This window comes from Musca domestica, unplaced genomic scaffold (genome assembly GCF_030504385.1).
Source record: "Musca domestica strain aabys unplaced genomic scaffold, Musca_domestica.polishedcontigs.V.1.1 177, whole genome shotgun sequence".
Taxonomy (NCBI): domain Eukaryota; kingdom Metazoa; phylum Arthropoda; class Insecta; order Diptera; family Muscidae; genus Musca; species Musca domestica.
The window spans coordinates 30,825-48,195 of record NW_026712235.1 but is presented as its reverse complement, the minus strand read 5'-3'; the positions used below and the strand labels follow the sequence as shown (position 1 = coordinate 48,195).

Genomic DNA, 17,371 nt, shown 5'->3' with positions numbered 1-17,371 from the left:
AGACCAATAAACGTGGATTTTTTGAAGAATATTTTTGCATGGACATTAAGGCCAATAAACGTGGATTTTTTAAAGAATTTTTTTCATGGACCTTCAGACCAATAAACGTGGATTTTTTAAAGAATTTTTTTCATGGACCTTCAGACCAATAAACGTGGATTTTTTAAAGAATTTTTTTTCATGGAACTTGAGACCAATAAACTTGGTTTTTTTGAGAATTTTTTTTTTCATGGACCTTCAGACCAATAAACGTGGATTTTTTGAAGATTTTTTTTCGTGGACCTTGAGACCAATAAACGTGGATTTTTTGAAGAACTTTAGCACAACAAACGTGAGTTTTTTAAATTATTTTTCAAAGACTTTAAGACGAACAAACGTGGAGTTTAAAAAAAAAATAAGAACCTTCAGCCCAACAAATGTTTAGTTTTCAAAAAATATCTTTTCAAGGACCTTTAGACCAATAAACATGGAAAATTTGTTCAATGACCTTCAGGACAGCACTCGTGGATTTTTAAAGAATATTTTTTCAAGGACCTGCAGCACAACAAATATGGATTACTCAAAGAATTTTTTGTAAGGCCCTTCAGCCCAATAAACATGGGTTTTTTAAATATTTTTAAAAACCTTCAATCCAACAAACGTGGACTTTTTAAGGAATTTTTTTAAAAGAACTTCAACACACAGAACTCGTATGTTTTAAAGGACTTGCAGGCCAACAAACCTGGATTTTTTAAAAAAATATATTTTCTAACAAACGTGGATTTTTTTAAAGGACTTACATACAAACAAACCAGGACTTTATAAATATTTTTTTAAAGGACTTGCAGGATTTTTTAAAGAATATTTTTTTTTAAAGGATCTTCAACCCAACAAACGTGGATTTGTAAGGGACTTGCAGGCCAACAAACCTGTTTTTTTTAAGGATATTTGGTCAAGGAAATCTATCCCAATAAACGTGTCTGTTTTAAATAATATTTTTCAAAGAACCTTTAGCCCAGCAAACGTGGATTTTTTAAAGAATATTCTTAAGGACCTTCAGCCCAACAAATATGATTTTTTTAAAAAATGTTTTTAAGGACCTTCAGTCCATTAAACGTGCATATTTTAAAGAATATTTTTTGAAAGACCTTCAGACCAAAAAACGTGTAGTTTTTAAAGAATAGTTTTTTCGAGGACCTTCAATCTAGCAAACGTGTAGTTTTTAAAGTATATTTTTGAAGGCCCTTCAACCAAGCAAACGTGGGTTTTAAAGAATATTTTTTCAAGGCTCCCCAGACCAACAAGCGTGCAGAATTTAAAGAAAACATTTTCAATGACTTTCAACACAGCAAACGTGGATTTTTATTGGACCAATAAACCTGGTATTTTTTGAAGAATATATTTTAAGGACTAACGGGACAATAAACTTGGATTTTTTTAAGAATATTTTTCAAAGACCTTCAGCACAACAAATGAGAAATTTTTAAAGAATATTTCTCAAAGACTTTTTTTAAAAAAATATTATTTCAAGGGCCCACAGTCAAATAAGTGTGGATTTTTTAGGGAGTATTTTTAAGGACGTACAGCACAACAAACCTGTATTTTTTCAAGAATATATTTTCAAGGACTTTCAACCCAAGTGTCGGAAATAGCTTCAAATGTTAGGATATGTTTAGGTTTGTTCGAATTGGTCACCTTTGGCACGAATTATGGCCTTCAAACCGCCAATGAAACCATCACACGCTGTCTGAATGTTGCACTGCGGTATTTTGGTCCATTCCCGGCGAAGCGTTTGCTTGAGGTGATCGACACTTTGGTATTTTTTAGTGCCAACCTTGTTTTACAAAATCCTCCAGACACAATAGTCCAACGGATTGGTATCCGGAGATGTTGGTGGCAATTGTGCGCTGGAAATGAAGGAAGTGGAGGAACCTCATTTTGTAACCATTCTTGGGTGGCGCGTGCTGGGTGCGATGGTGCTGACCTGTCCAAGGTCTGCGGGCAAAATGTGGATATGGACATCGATGTAATGGTCAGAAGTAAGATTTTCGTGCATTTGTGATTTCGCCAGGATTAAAAATATTCGCGTTTTAGTCGAAATTTTTTGTATTTTTTACATAAAAATTATGGTCCGCTAAATATTTTCCGATGATCAAACAAAATGGTAGGCCCAAAGTCTAACCGTATCTACATTTGTCACCTATATAACAACAGCAAAATCTGGGATTTTTTCTGTTTTGGTCAATTTCAACCCCTGATTATTATCCGATCATCTCCAAGAATAATAGCCTTCTATTCTGACCCTAGCCCCACCTTTATGATTAATTTCGTGAGGATCGGGCCATAGTTGTGACCTGTAGAGGGATTACAAATTAACATGAAAAACCAAATGCATATCCGTCATCTGTGGGCTCCCACAAACCAGAATTGGAACATTAGAGCAAATGTGTATTTTTGCTGTCGCACAGTGTAACAAAAAGCTTCCTCGACTCGACTAGCAGCAATTCCACGATTTGTAGTCGGCCTAATTTTTCAAACATATTTACAATCATGTAGCCCATATGTATACAAATGTGTCGTAATAGTGAATGCCTTCAATTAATAAACCAATCTCTTTCACAGCAGAATGAAAAAAATAATTCAGACTTTTTCACAACTATTACTAACAAAAATAGAAAAAACACAATCTATTAATGTTGTCAAGAATGTAACGAAAAGCAGCACTTTATAAAGTATGTCCCAAATGAACATGTTTGTGCATAATTTGTTCGAGCCCACACGGTCACACATCTGGAGCTATGTGCAACATCAGACAAAAAAAATAGACACAAACAGACACACATTATTTATTTGAGTTTTTAATTTAATTGATAGAATTTGCAATAGGTGGAGTAGACACAGAGAGTGGGAGAGAGGGAGAGAGAGTGACTACTGATGCAAAATTATGAAGCTTAGTGCGGCATTTGGCAGCCATGTATAGACCACTAAATGCAAACTACCTACTAAGAGGTGTCATTGATATCCAGTCACAGTTGTTGGTTGTGTCTAGTGCGGTTTGCGAGGTTTTTTGTTGTTGTAATGATATGTTTTTTTTTTCAATTTGATTGCACATTTTACTGAGAAAACAAGTAAAAAAGTATCGGTCGGCTTTGCCGACAGATGTATACCCTCAGTCCTCTTCACCCTCTATGGAGTGGGTTTTTAAAGAATGGGTCAATATTGTCAATTTCGTATCGGACCTACATAAATATGATATAAATATTATAATAGCAGATGGATATAGCAATTGTAAAGAATCACTGAGTTGTTTCGCAATTTATGACAGATAAAAATATTGAAAAATGTGTCTCTTTGTGGGTGAGGTACCAGAAGGTGTTCGCAGATATATAGGATCATCTTCAAAACAGATCTGGTGTTAGCAAAAATAATTTGTATGTGTGAATCCTTATTTCGCTTTCTTTGAGCGTTATGTTTTTCAAAATTAGATTATTGCTTCCTTTCTGTGCAGAAAATATATATCTCAAATTTTCGACCATTTGTGGGGGAGGTACCATAAGATGTGGACCGATATACTTCATCCTAACACCAGAGCTTGGGTTAATATAAATATTGGGATGTGCGCCATTCGAAGACAATCGGACTCATACATCACATTTTATGAGATTTGTAATTATTCAAAATTTTGACCATTTGTGGGGGAGGTACTTGAAGGAGTTAACCGATATTGTCCATTTTTACACCTAACGTAGAACTGATGCAAAGATTAGGATTTGCAAAGTGAGAGCAAAATCGGATTATCCTTTCTCTTTTTGTGCAAAAAATATATTTTTTGCAAATTTCGACCTTTTGTGGGGGAGGTACCAGAAGGAGTGGACCGATATATTCTATCTTAACATCAGATCTTGGGTTAATATAAATATTGGGATGTGTAAAATTTTAAGACAATCGGACACTTACATCACATTTTATGAGAGTTGTAATTATTCAAAATTTTTACCATTTGTGGGGGAGGTACTTGATGGAGTGGGCCAATATTTTCCATTTTCACACCCGACCTCACACTGACGCAAATATTAAGATTTGCAAAGTTGGAGCAAAATCGGACTATAATTTCTCTTTCTGTGCAAAAATTAAATTTTTTGAAAATTTTGAACTTTTGTGGGGGAGGTACCAGAAGGAGTGGACCGATATTGCCCATCTCCGAACTCGATCTAAGTTTGACAAAAATGTTACGATGTACCAAGTTTGGACCAAATTGGATACTCCCTTCGAGAGTTATCGTGCGCACCAGCCAGACAGACAGACAGACGGACGGACGGACGGACGGACATCGCTAGATCGACTCCAAATGTTCTGAAACGGATTTGGTCCAAAGAGACCTAGGGTCTAAAACCGTTATTTCGACTTGGCACGTTTTGGCCGTATCAAATGATATATACCCTCTTTAGCCATATGGCTGAGGGTATAAAAATGTACTGGGTTACTGCAGACTGGAATTGAATAGTTTTTTATTTATTTTTATTACATATGTATATGTGGAAATATATTTATAGATTATATAGGTAAGTCCTTCCTTCTACGAAAGTGAAACCATTGAGAAGCCATTAGAAAGGTCCTATATAGCAAAAATACCCTTGACAGATCTTCTGAACAGGGTGATATAAAAAAACTGCAACAAAGCCAAACGCCATAATTTTTACACTTTTTTTTAATTTTATTGAATGAAAACAAACAACGGTCGGAAATAGCAGCAAATTTTAGAATATGTTTAGATTTTTTCGAATTGGTCACCTTTGGCACGAATTATGGCCTTCAAATGGCCAAATAACTACGCTACCAGTATCACGGTAACGAGCGATGGTACGAGCCACAAAAGATTTATTCACATTTAAATGCTGGAGTACTCTAACGATAGCCACTTTTGGTTTTCTAGACAAATATAAAGAAATCACACTATCATGCTTGAACTCCATCACGAATAACTTTTTTTCTGGAAAATTCTCACCAAAATGTTTTTGTACGCTTGTAAACAATGTAATGAGCTGTCACTGGAATAATTTTAACAGGTGTGGGACGAGTGGCTTAGAAATGAGAGCAGTCTGAAGTTGTTTGCAGTTTTTCATCTCACCCTGTAGATAGAAGAATATAGGGGATAGCTTATAGAGGAAGATTCTCTGAGAGATTGTTTGGAGTTCTTCTATAGATACAATACTTTTCAGAGGCCTTCTTTAGATGAAATTTGAACGATAGAAGGGTCTGTTTGGGCTTTCTAATATCGAGAATATTTTTGCCGATCTACTTTGGATGAAAGACTTTGAGAGGTCATCTATTTATTTATAAGAGAGGAGTGAAATAACTCACTGAATGGCCGAAAATCAACGCCTAGACAAACCGGCATAAGCTGGAAATTTTGGGCCTCGTCTCGGTGTGTTGGAATGTAATTAGACTGGGTTTCTGGAAACTCGTACTAAAAGGGTACGACAAGTACTAAAAGTTCCTAAATATGGAAAAAGAATCACCGATGGAGTGCAGGATAGATATACCTAAGGGTATTTGGAAATTGTACTAAACTTCTAAAATTGTACCATTTGGTATTCTGTGAACGGATCGAGCTAAAAACTTGGAATTTGGTATGAGAATCAAAGTTGGAAAGTAAGTTAGATATATTAAGGTCGTTTAGGATATGTGTACTAAGTGTGTGAACTGTACCAAGTGGTACTAAATTTTAAACAGTTTGGTTTTGGGGAAAAGGAATAAAACTTTGAAATTTCGTATTCAGGTCTCTGTTGGTTGTAGGTTTGTGATAAAGAGGTTCTTTATACTGGTACTAAATAGTACTTTATTTGGTGCAATTTGGCATATAATCGGAAATTTGGTATTAGGATCTCTGTTCATGGATAGCCTGGATATGTGGGGGTGTTTTCGGAAATGTGCACTAAAATGGTACGAAAGTACTGAAATGTACTATATTTGGTATTGGGAGAAGGAATTGAGCTGAAATCCTGAAATTTGGTATTGAGATATCTGTTGATGTCTGAGATTGAGATATGGCTATCATTTGGAAATATGTCTTATATTTGTACGAAAAGTAGAAAATGGTACTAAGTATGGTATTGTGTGAAGGGATAGGGCTGGAATACTCAAATTTGATATTGAGTTCCCTTTTGGTATCTGGTGTTGAGATCTGGTGGTGCACAGATAGTGCTAGAAAAATAATATATAGAGGTGGTTCCGGAAATTTGTAATACATGTAATTGTACGAAATATGATCAGTGGTAATATGTTTGGGCGAAGTAATTCAGCTAAAATCCCGAAATTTGATTTTGAGTTCTCTGTTGGTATCTGGAATTGAGTTATTACTGTGGTTATGAAAATGTGTACTATATTTGTTCGAAACGTACTAAGTGGTATCAAATTTAGTATTGGGTGAAGGGATAGAGCTGGAATCCCCAAATTTTAATATTGAGGTCTCTGTTGGTGTTTGGAATTTAGATATGAAGGTGGGTTTGGAAATGTGCATAATAATTGTACGAAAAGTAATAAATAGTACTAAATTTGGTACTGGATGAAGGAATAGAACTGAAATCCTGAAAATTGATGCAGAAGTCACTGTGGGTGTCTATGGTTAAGATATGGAGGTGGTCTGGAAAAGTGCACCGTAATTGTTTGAAACGTATTAATTGTTACTAAATTTGATATTGGGTGAAAATATAGAGCTGATATCCCGAAATTTGATATTGAGGTCTCTGATGGTATCTGGTGGTGATTTTTCAACTACGTACTATAATTGTACGAAATTACAAAATGGTACTTATTAAGGTTAACTCTTGGAGTTTAGGATAAAGAGATGTAGATTGTTTTGGATATGCGTACTAAATGTTACTAAATTTTATATCGGGTAAAGCAATAGAGCTGAAATTCTAAAATTTGATACTGAAGTAAGTTTCTCGGGTTTACATATGGAGACGTTGAAATAGTTTTGAACAGAAAAATTAGAATTGGATGGTAAAACCATAACTAATATCCTACTCGGTATACTTCAAAATGAACGATTTCGACGACTTTAAAAGTTTAACATTTTCCTATTCCTGGAATCCTGGAAGGTCTGAAACTTTAGTACGGCGTCTGAATTTATTAAAAAATGTTATAAAACTAAAAAACTGTGCATTTTAGCCCAAACGAAAATTTTGAAAAAAATCTAAAATTTGAGGCTGCATTTTTCGTTGACGAAGTAGGAGGCGCTTGCTTGTTTCACACATAGAGGAGACTTCTGACAATCCTTATATAGATCTAGACAAAGAGTAAAAGATAGGATAGCTCCTCTATGAAAAGAAGACCTCTGATGACTTTGGTGGGTCTTTATCAGATATAATAGCGATAAGAGATATGAAATAGAAAGTAGAAAACTATAAAGTTATAGACGGTAGACCACGAAAAGTATTCTACTAAGGTAGGGCTTTTTTGTGAGATTTGCTGAAATAGGTAGATGCATATAGCCGAACATCACTAATAAGCCTCCTGTAGACATAAAACCGGTGGAAGTTCTGCATAGATATGAGACGTCTTCTGGCGAGCTTTTTTGTCATTTTGAGTTCAAAAAATGTAAAATAAAAACTATTTAATTTCGATTTTTACTTTTCATTTTCCATAAAAAATAGTAAAGTCTATAAACAGAGAGGTGTCACATCATTAACACCTCTAAACACTTTTTAATGACTTTCAACTAAATTGATTATTCGACACCAAGTCGACAATAAAACGACTCGCCAACAATAAAATAAAATTATTTTTATAGCCAGAATGACAATACTACAGATGTTTGTCTGGAGGTGTCATACAAATTGTATAGCATCAAATAAAAATGGTGAAATAATTGAAAACCAGTTTTCTAATTTTTTAAAGCTTGTAAAAAAATATAAAAATTCTGATTAATGTAGTAATTACTCTAAAAAATTCTGCTATAAAATTTTACAATACTCACCTAATATAAGAGACATTATCCAAAATCTGTAAAAAAAAACAATAATAATAATAATTAAAAAATTAATAATTAATTAATAATCTCAAATGGTCTTGGAAAAAAGTCTTTAAAAAATCCACGCCTATGGCTCCAAAGGTCTTGAAAAAAAACTCTTTAAAAAATCCACGCCTATGGCTCCAAAGGTCTTGAAAAAAAACTCTTTAAAAAATCCACGCCTATGGCTCCAAAGGTCTTGAAAAAAAACTCTTTAAAAAATCCACGCCTATGGCTCCAAAGGTCTTGAAAAAAAACTCTTTAAAAAATTCACGCCTATGGCTCCAAAGGTCTTGAAAAAAAACTCTTTAAAAAATCCACGCCTATGGCTCCAAAGGTCTTGAAAAAAAAACTCTTTAAAAAATCCACGCCTATGGCTCCAAAGTCTTTAATGGTCTTGTTGAAAAATTCTTTAAAAAATCCAGGCCTATGGCTCTAATGGTCTTGGATAAAAATTCTTAAAAAAATCAACGCCTATGGGTTTAATGGTCTTGAAAAAAAAAATCTTTAAAAACTCCAGGCCTATGGCTCTAATGGTCTTGGAAAAAATTCTTTAAAAAATCCATGCTTATGGCTCTAATGGTCTTGGAAAAAATTCTTTAAAAAATCCATGCTTATGGCTCTAACGGTCTTGAAAAAAAAAAACTTTTAAAAAATCCACGCCCATGGCTCTAATGGTCTTGGAAAAAAATCTTTAAAAATCCACGCTTATGGCTCTAATGGTCTTAGAAAAAAAATCTTTAAAAATCCACGCCTATGGCTCTAATGGTCTTAGAAAAAAAAATTCTTTAAAAAATCCACGCCTATGGCTCTAATGGTCCTAGAAAAAAATTATTAAAAAAATCTACGCCCATGGCTCAAATGGTCTTGGAAAAAAATTCTTTAAAAAATCCATGTCTATGGCTCTAATGGTCTTGTTGAAAAATTCTTTAAAAATCCACGGCTATGGCTCTAATGGTCTTGGAAAAAAATTCTTTAAAAAATCCATGTCTATGGCTCTAATGGTCTTGTTGAAAAATTCTTTAAAAATCCACGGCTATGGCTCTAATGGTCTTGGAAAAAAAAATTCTTTAAAAAATCCACGCCTATGGCTCTATTGGTCTTGGAAAAAAAATCTTTAAAAAATCCACGCCTATGCCTCTAATGGTCTCGGAAAAAAATTATTTAAAAAATCCAGGCCTATGGCTCTAATGGTCTTGGACAAAAAAAACCTTTAAAAAATCAACGCCTATGGCTCTAATGGGCTTGGAAAAATTCTTTAAACAATCCACGTCTATGGCTAAAATGGTCTTGGAAAAAAATCTTTAAAAAATCCACGTCTATGGCTGTAATGGTCTTGGAAAAAAATCTTTAAAAAATCCACGTCTATGGCTCTAGAAAAAAATTATTTCAAATCCACGCTTACGGCTCTAATGGTCTTGGAAAAAGGAATCTTAAACAAATCCACGCCTATGGCTCTACTGGTCTTGGAAAAAAATTCTTTAAAAAATCCAAGCCTATGGCTTTACTGGTCTTGGAAAAAATTTCTTTAAAAAATCCAGGCCTATGCCTCTAATGGTTTTGGAAAAAAATTGTTTAAAAAATCCACGCCTATGGATCTAATAGTCCTAGAAAAAAATCTTTTAAAATCCACGCTTATGGCTCTAATGGTTTTGGAAAAAAATCTTTTAAAATCCACGCTTATGGCTCTAATGGTCTTGGAAAAAATCTCTAAAAAAATTCTTTAAAAAATCCACGCCTATGGCTCTAATGGTCTTGGAAAAAAATTCTTTAAAAAATCCACGCCTATGGCTCTACTGGTCTTGGAAAAAAATTCTTTAAAAAATCCAAGCCTATGGCTTTACTGGTCTTGGAAAAAAATTCTTTAAAAAATACACGCCTATGGCTCTACTGGTCTTGGAAAAAATTTGTTTAAAAAATCCAGGCCTATGCCTCTAATGGTTTTGGAAAAAAATTGTTTAAAAAATCCACGCCTATGCCTCTAATGGTTTTGGAAAAAAATTGTTTAAAAAATCCACGCCTATGGATCTAATAGTCCTAGAAAAAAATCTTTTAAAATCCACGCTTATGGCTCTAATGGTTTTGGAAAAAAATCTTTTAAAATCCACGCTTATGGCTCTAATGGTCTTGGAAAAAATCTCTAAAAAAATTCTTTAAAAAATCCACGCCTATGGCTCTAATGGTCTTGGAAAAAAATCTTTAAAAAATCCACGCCTATGGCTCTAATGGTCTTGGAAAAAAATCTTTAAAAAATCCACGCTTATGGCTCTAATGGTCTTGGAAAAAAATCTTTAAAAAATCCACGCCTATGGCTCTAATGGTCTTGGAAAAAAATCTTTAAAAAATCCACGCTTATGGCTCTAATGGTCTTGGAAAAAAATCTTTAAAAAATCCACGCTTATGGCTCTAATGGTCTTGGAAAAAAATCTTTAAAAAATCCACGCCTATGGCTCTAATGGTCTTGGATAAATATTCTTAAAAAAATCCAAGCCTATGGCTCTAATGGTCTTGGATAAATATTCTTAAAAAAATCCAAGCCAATGGCTCCAATGGTCTTGTTGAAAAATCGGTTCCCTACACTTCGTGTAAAATCTGTGAGCCCCCACCCTATTGTATTACACAATCTCCGCCATCCGTTGGGAAATTAAAGACATTTTTACGTAAATCGATTATTTGCATTAAAATTATAAATCATTGTCGCGGCACATGGCATATTTTCTCATGGAGCTTTCATTGAACTTCTCCACCCGCTGCGGCAACCTGTTCAATTAAAATTTATTGTTTTCTCCATGACAATGCCCGGGGCATGTTTTGTATCGAAATAATTATCGTCAATCATATGCGGGATATTGTTATGACTCTTTGACAGTACATTTTTTTTTTGCAACAACTCAAAACGTGACAAATATCTTTGGGCCTTAATGATAAGCGAAAATCGGCGACATACATACACATTTGTGAGAAATTTAAAAATAAGTTGGTTCATAATTTCCCTTCTTTGCAATTAAGTCAGTTCTACCCCATTTAGAATGCAGAATTTGGGCGGTAAGCCATATCCCAAAATTTGCATGATTACAATATCAGCAGCTACGGAAAAAAGTTAAACTATTACAATTTCAAATTACTTTGGGAAATAAAGGTAAAGGGTGTTCACTGGAGGGTTAAAACCAACAGCCAACAATTATTATTATTTATTTATTGAGACTTCATTCATTTCATTAAAGACAAGGTATTAACAATAATTAACAATAAATATCAGGGACACTTAAAACTATCATGTATTATTCTAATATCACTATATAAAATGGGTATGCTACATGCTTAAACATTCTTTAGATATGCAATTGTATTTAACAAATAATCAATAAATAAGATAAATAGTGTTTGCTCCCGACACTTGCTGTAGCGAATAGAGTTTTATCTATATTTTGATGTGTACTTATAACTAGGACTTACAACTACAGAAAAAAAAAAAACCAAAACAAAGCAATTAAACTAAAATTATGAATACTTAAACTATATAAAAAAAACTACCCCCTATGTGTTCCAGGTGTAGAGTAAGAATAAAAGTTTTGGCCAGATGAATTTGACCCTCCTTGAATTATTCCTAAGGCGGAAAGATAATTCGTATTCGTCCAATTAAATTCACGTTCGCTGTTTAAAATTTCCTGAAAAATAGACCCATTGAAATCGACAAGTCTTTCTACTAATCGCTTCATCAAATCAAGTGCATATGTTGAAAGTCGTGTAATTTTGCTCTCATAATAAATGAATTCATTTGAATATCGCTTAGTAAGTGACTGAAAATTTCGACCTAAGCATTTCCGAATAATGTTCCGCTCAAAAACTTCTAATTTTTTCATCGTGGTTGGAGAAATGTTGAACCAAATAGTAAAGGCATACAGAAGGACAGGACGTATGCTAACTTTGTAGAGGAATAATTTAGTTCTAACTGATAAAAATTTGTTGTTAAATAAATTTGAAAATGCACCTTTAATGCGATTCGCTCTTTCTAAATTATAATCAGCATGTCTGTTGAATTTTAGAAGGTGGTTGAAATTAACTCCTAAGTATTTAAGGTTATCAGTGAACTCAATTTCATCACCATCCAAATGCAGCTCTAACTGTTTACTTTCCGGCACTACAGTATATTTGCATTTTCCGGAAGCATTTCTAATGCAAATTGCTTTACTCTTTGTGGCATTAATTTTAATGCCCCATTGCGAATAAAAAAATTTCACTCGGTTAAGATGCGACGAGACATGTTGAAGAGCAACTGACGGGGACTCATCGTGAGCGTAGAGAAGAGAGTCATCGGCATAAAGTAAACCCTTGGATCCATCAAATACATGGGGAAAGTCGTATATGGATATATTATATAAATGAGGTGCTAATATGGATCCTTGCGGCACGCCGCAGGTTACATCACAAAAGGATGACAGGACGTTATCAATTTGAGCATAGAATTTTCTTTCGTCGAAAAAGCTTTTAAAAAGCTTCACTGTTGTTGGTTGAAAACCAATCTCAATCATTTTGAATAAAATACCATTGTGATAGACTTTGTCAAAGGCTTTTTCGACGTCAAGTGACACCACCACAGTGCATCGTTTTTGTGGAATTTCAGAAGAGCATGAACTGTTGAATTTCCCTTCTTAAAACCAAATTGATATTGAGAAATATAAGGACCACTCAACTCAGCATCCATTTTTTCCTTAATAATTTTTTCGAACAATTTTCCAAGATTTGAAAGAAGTGAAATCGGTCTTAAGTTATTAATATCACTGTCTCCAGTTTTTTTTCTTATAGGAACAAGTTTTGCTATCTTCCAAGCTCTTGGAAAATAACCGTTGTTTATACAGTTATTAAATAATATTGTCATATACTCCAAGGCCTTCGTCGGAAATTTTTTGATGATGTAATTTGACACGTTATCCACGCCGAACGATTTTTTGTTATTCATTGGTTGTATGTTTGCCTGAAGTTCATTTAACGAAGTAAAAACCGATTCGTTTAGATTCTTTAGGGCAACAGCCAACAATTAGAAATTTCTAACAAGAAGGAAATGTAAATTACATAGAAGCTTAACCCTTAAACAACTCAAAATGAGAGGAGGAAAGTCAAAACGCTTGGCATGAGGTCCCTACTTCTAGAGAGACTTGGAATAAGAAGTCTGATTTTTAGGGTGATTTTTTAAAGAATTTTTTTCGAGGACTATTAGAGCCTTAAGCGTGGATTTTCAAACAAAATATTTTTGAGGACACTTAGAGCCATAAGCGTGGATTTTTTAAAGAATTTTTTTAGAGATTTTTTCCAAGACCATTAGAGCCATAGGCGTGGATTTTTTTAAAAGATTTCTAGGACTATTAGAGTCATAGGCTTGGATTTTTTAAAGATTTTTCCTAGGACCATTAGAGCCATAGACGTGGATTTTTTAAAGATTTTTTTCTACAACTATTAGAGCCATAAGCGTAGATTTTTTAAAGATTTTTTTCTAGGACTATTAGAGGCATAAGCGTGGATTTTTAAAGAATTTGTTAAAGATTTTTTTTTCTAGGACTATTAGAGCCATAAGCGTGGATTTTTTAAAAATCTTTTCCTAGGACTATTAGAGCCATTAGCGTGGATTTCTAAAGATTTTTTTCTAGAACTATTAGAGCCATTGGCGTGGAATTTTTAAAGATTTTTTTCCAAGACCATTAGAGCCATAGGCGTGGATTTTTTATAGATTTTTTTTTCCAAGACCATTAGAGAAATTGGCGTGGATTTTTTATAGAATTTTTTTCCAAGACCATTAGAGCCATAGGCGTGGGTTTTTTGAAAGATTTTTTTCCAAGACCATTAGAGCCATAGGCGTGGATTTTTTATAGAATTTTTTTTCCAAGACCATTAGAGCCATTGGCGTGGAATTTTTAAAGATTTTTTTCCAAGACCATTAGAGCCATTGGCGTGGAATTTTTAAAGATTTTTTTCCAAGACCATTAGAGCCATAGGCGTGGATTTTTTATAGATTTTTTTTTTCCAAGACCATTAGAGAAATTGGCGTGGATTTTTTATAGAATTTTTTTTCCAAGACCATTAGAGCCATAGGCGTGGGTTTTTTGAAAAATTTTTTTCCAAGACCATTAGAGCCATAGGCGTGGATTTTTTATAGAATTTTTTTTCCAAGACCATTAGACCCATAGGCGTGGGTTTTTTAAAGATTTTTTTCCAAGGCCATTAGAGCCATAGGCGTGGATTTTTTAAAGATTGTTTTCCAAGACCATTACAGGCCATAGGCGTGAAATTTTTAAAGATTTTTTTTCCAATACCATTTGGGCCATAGGCCTTGGATTTAGGTGTGGATTTTTTGAAGAATTTTTTCCAAGACCATTAGAGCCATAGGCATGGATTTTTTTAAAGAACTTTTTTCCAAGACCATTAGAGCCATATGCGTGGATTTTTTAAAGAATTTTTTTCCAAGACCATTAGAGCCATAGGATTGGATTTTTTAAAGAATTTTTTTTCGAGACCATTAGAGCCCTAGGCGTGGATTTTTCAAAAAAATTTTTTCCAAGACCATTAGAGCCATAGGCGTCGATTTTTTAAAGATTTTTTTCCAAGACCATTAAAGCCATAGGCGTGGATTTTTTAAAGATTTTTTTCCAAGACCATTACAGGCCATAGGCGTGAAATTTTTAAAGATTTGTTTTCCAAGACCATTACAGGCCATAGGCGTGGAATTTTTAAAGATTTTTTTTTCCAAGACCATTACAGGCCATAATCGCTTTTTTATAACTATTATTTATTGCTATTATTTATTATTTATATTTGTCATTTTTTGGGTATTATTAAAACCATAAACGTGGATTTGTTTGGGGTTAGAAAATAAATGTGGTGTGAATTTTAAAGGAAATTTTTTCTAGGAGCGTAAAGATTTGCCATTGTCTGTCCATTTCAAGTCTGCCAAAATTAATTTTTGGGCCTAATGTTCGTTGCACATTACCGAATTTTCCCCATTACATAATTGTTAGTGTAAAAATATCCATCTTGTCTTTTAAAGGGTTAAATAAAAAAACTACAACTGAAGAATATCTAACAATAATAAATCGTGCAATTCAGGCCACCAAAAGAACGAAAAAAAGAAAAAGAACGACTTAACACGCGCACTAACTTCAAATGCAATTCTAATTAAAGCAAAGTAATCAGAGTAAATGAAAGTCAAATAGAAAGTGAGCGGCAAGAGAATAGAAAAGAAATGCAAAAAATAGAGTTAAACGAATTAAATAAAAACGTAAGTCAATAATAAATGCATTTGAAAACGGAAGGTAATGGAAGATTCTAGCCATGTAACCCAGCGAAGAATTTCCAGAGACCCGCAGATGATCTGAGGAATGGTGAAAAATATATGCGATTGACTGATTGCTCAATAATTGTTGATTGAAAGGAGTAACATCTTCATTTTCGAAGCATCTGCATTTTCATTGATTTGTTGTTGGGAATGAAACATTCAAAAATACCAGAATTAAGAGCGTACAGATATGTGGGCTCCAGCCACGGAACCGAACAATTCTGATGGCGTCGGAGTTGGATTCGGAAAAAAGGTATACTCCGGCTCGGCAAATTAATATATATTTTTTATTCCTTAATTTTCCAGTTCTATTTTCACCTTTTTTTTCGTGGTTCAACAGCCATTGGAAATAAAATTGAAGTAGCAACTATTCCAAAATATTGTTTCTTTAGAATAAGATAGACATATTACCCACAACCTATGAGTAAAATCATCGTACATATTCTTCAAATTTTGTCAAATTGAGAGTTAAATTTTTGGTTATATATGCGGAGCTATGGCTTTATTTGAACAGATATTCATCAGATTTGATATATTTTTTTAGGGCTAAATAAATAATTGAATGTGTCAAAATTTATCCCAATTTGCTGATATTGCACAATGTACATGAAATCTGATCTTATAGATGTGAGCTTTATCTAAATCTGAACCGATCTGGAAAGAACATCCTACAAAAAACTTTAACAAAACGTTCATATTAAGGGTTATGGAAGATATACAGGGTGAGATGAAAAAACTGAAACAAAGTCAAAGGCCATAATTTTTACATTTTTTTTATTGTATTGAATGAAAGCAAAAAATGTCGGAAACAGCATCAAATTTTAGAATAAGTTTAGATTTCTTCGAATTGGTCACCTTTGGCATGAATTTTGGCATTCAAACGGCCAATGAAACAGTCACTCGGTGTCCGAATATTGCTCTGCGGTATTTTGGACCATTCTTGGCGAAGCGCTTGCTTGAGGTGATCGACACTTTGGCCCACACCATCACCATGGCCTGCGCTTGAGTTCTGGTGGCCAACCGAAGGTGCACATTTTCAACTGACCTCTTTAGCAAGTAAACGCGATCATTTTGTTTGTTTACAAACTGCTGTACAACGAATGTTTTCACATCGGAGAAAACGAAATTCGGCAGTTCACCACTATCGGCCAAGCGAAGCAACTCTTTAGCTCTTTTCAGTCTATTGTCTTTCTGTTGCGGTGTAAGTTCTTGTACTTTTTGGAATTTGGCTCGTACGGCAGCGATATTCTCGGCCGATCGCCTTGGTCGACTTTTATATGGCCTCTTCGGATTAGAAGGAGCCTTACCAGTCGAAAATTTTTCGTATAAACGCTTAATGGTGTTCTTAGAAGGCGCACTTCTCACATTTTTTAATGTTTTAAAAGCACGTTGAGTTTTCACAATTGACTTCTTCTGTTGAATGTAAATTTCAGAGCGCTCGCGTGGCGTGTATTGGTTCATGGTAAAAATCTGTTTGGACTGACGCTTCAAATGCGGTATGTCATTAAGCGATGTGACATCTCTGTCAAAAGTTATGGCGTTGGCAGATGGGTCCGTCGAATATGGGCAACCCTGTATAAAGAAATCACACTATTACGCTGAGAATTCCATCTTTTTTTATGGAAAATTCTCACCAAAATGCTTTTGTACGCTTGTAAACAATATAACGAGCTGTCGCTGGAATAATTTTAACAGCTGTCGGACGAGTGGGGGTATGCGAAGTTTAAAAATAATCGGACTATTCTTGCAAAATTTTATAAGCGTTGGTATTATTCGTAATTTTTACCACACGTGGAGGAGGTACCAAAAGGAGTCGTCCGATATATTTCAACTTTATGCTACTTTATGTTACGAACATTGGGATATGCGAAATCTAAAACAATCGTCCTCTTCTTTCAGACTTTGTAAGCGTTACTATTATTCAAATTTTGTTGACCCTTTGTGGGAAAGGTATCAGAAATAGTGGACCGGTAAATGCCATTTTCACACTCAGAAAAATATTGAGGTGAGCGAAATTGGAAGAGAATGGGACTATTATTTCACATTTTGTA

At 34.1% G+C, this 17,371-nt stretch overlaps 1 protein-coding gene across 1 annotated transcript in view; it reads left to right on the top strand.

Annotated features, from left to right (window-relative positions):
* The window catches only part of LOC101897366 (lipase 3), a 96,560-nt gene that overhangs the window by 66,884 nt on the left and 12,305 nt on the right, over positions 1-17,371 (top strand). The window lies entirely within an intron of this gene.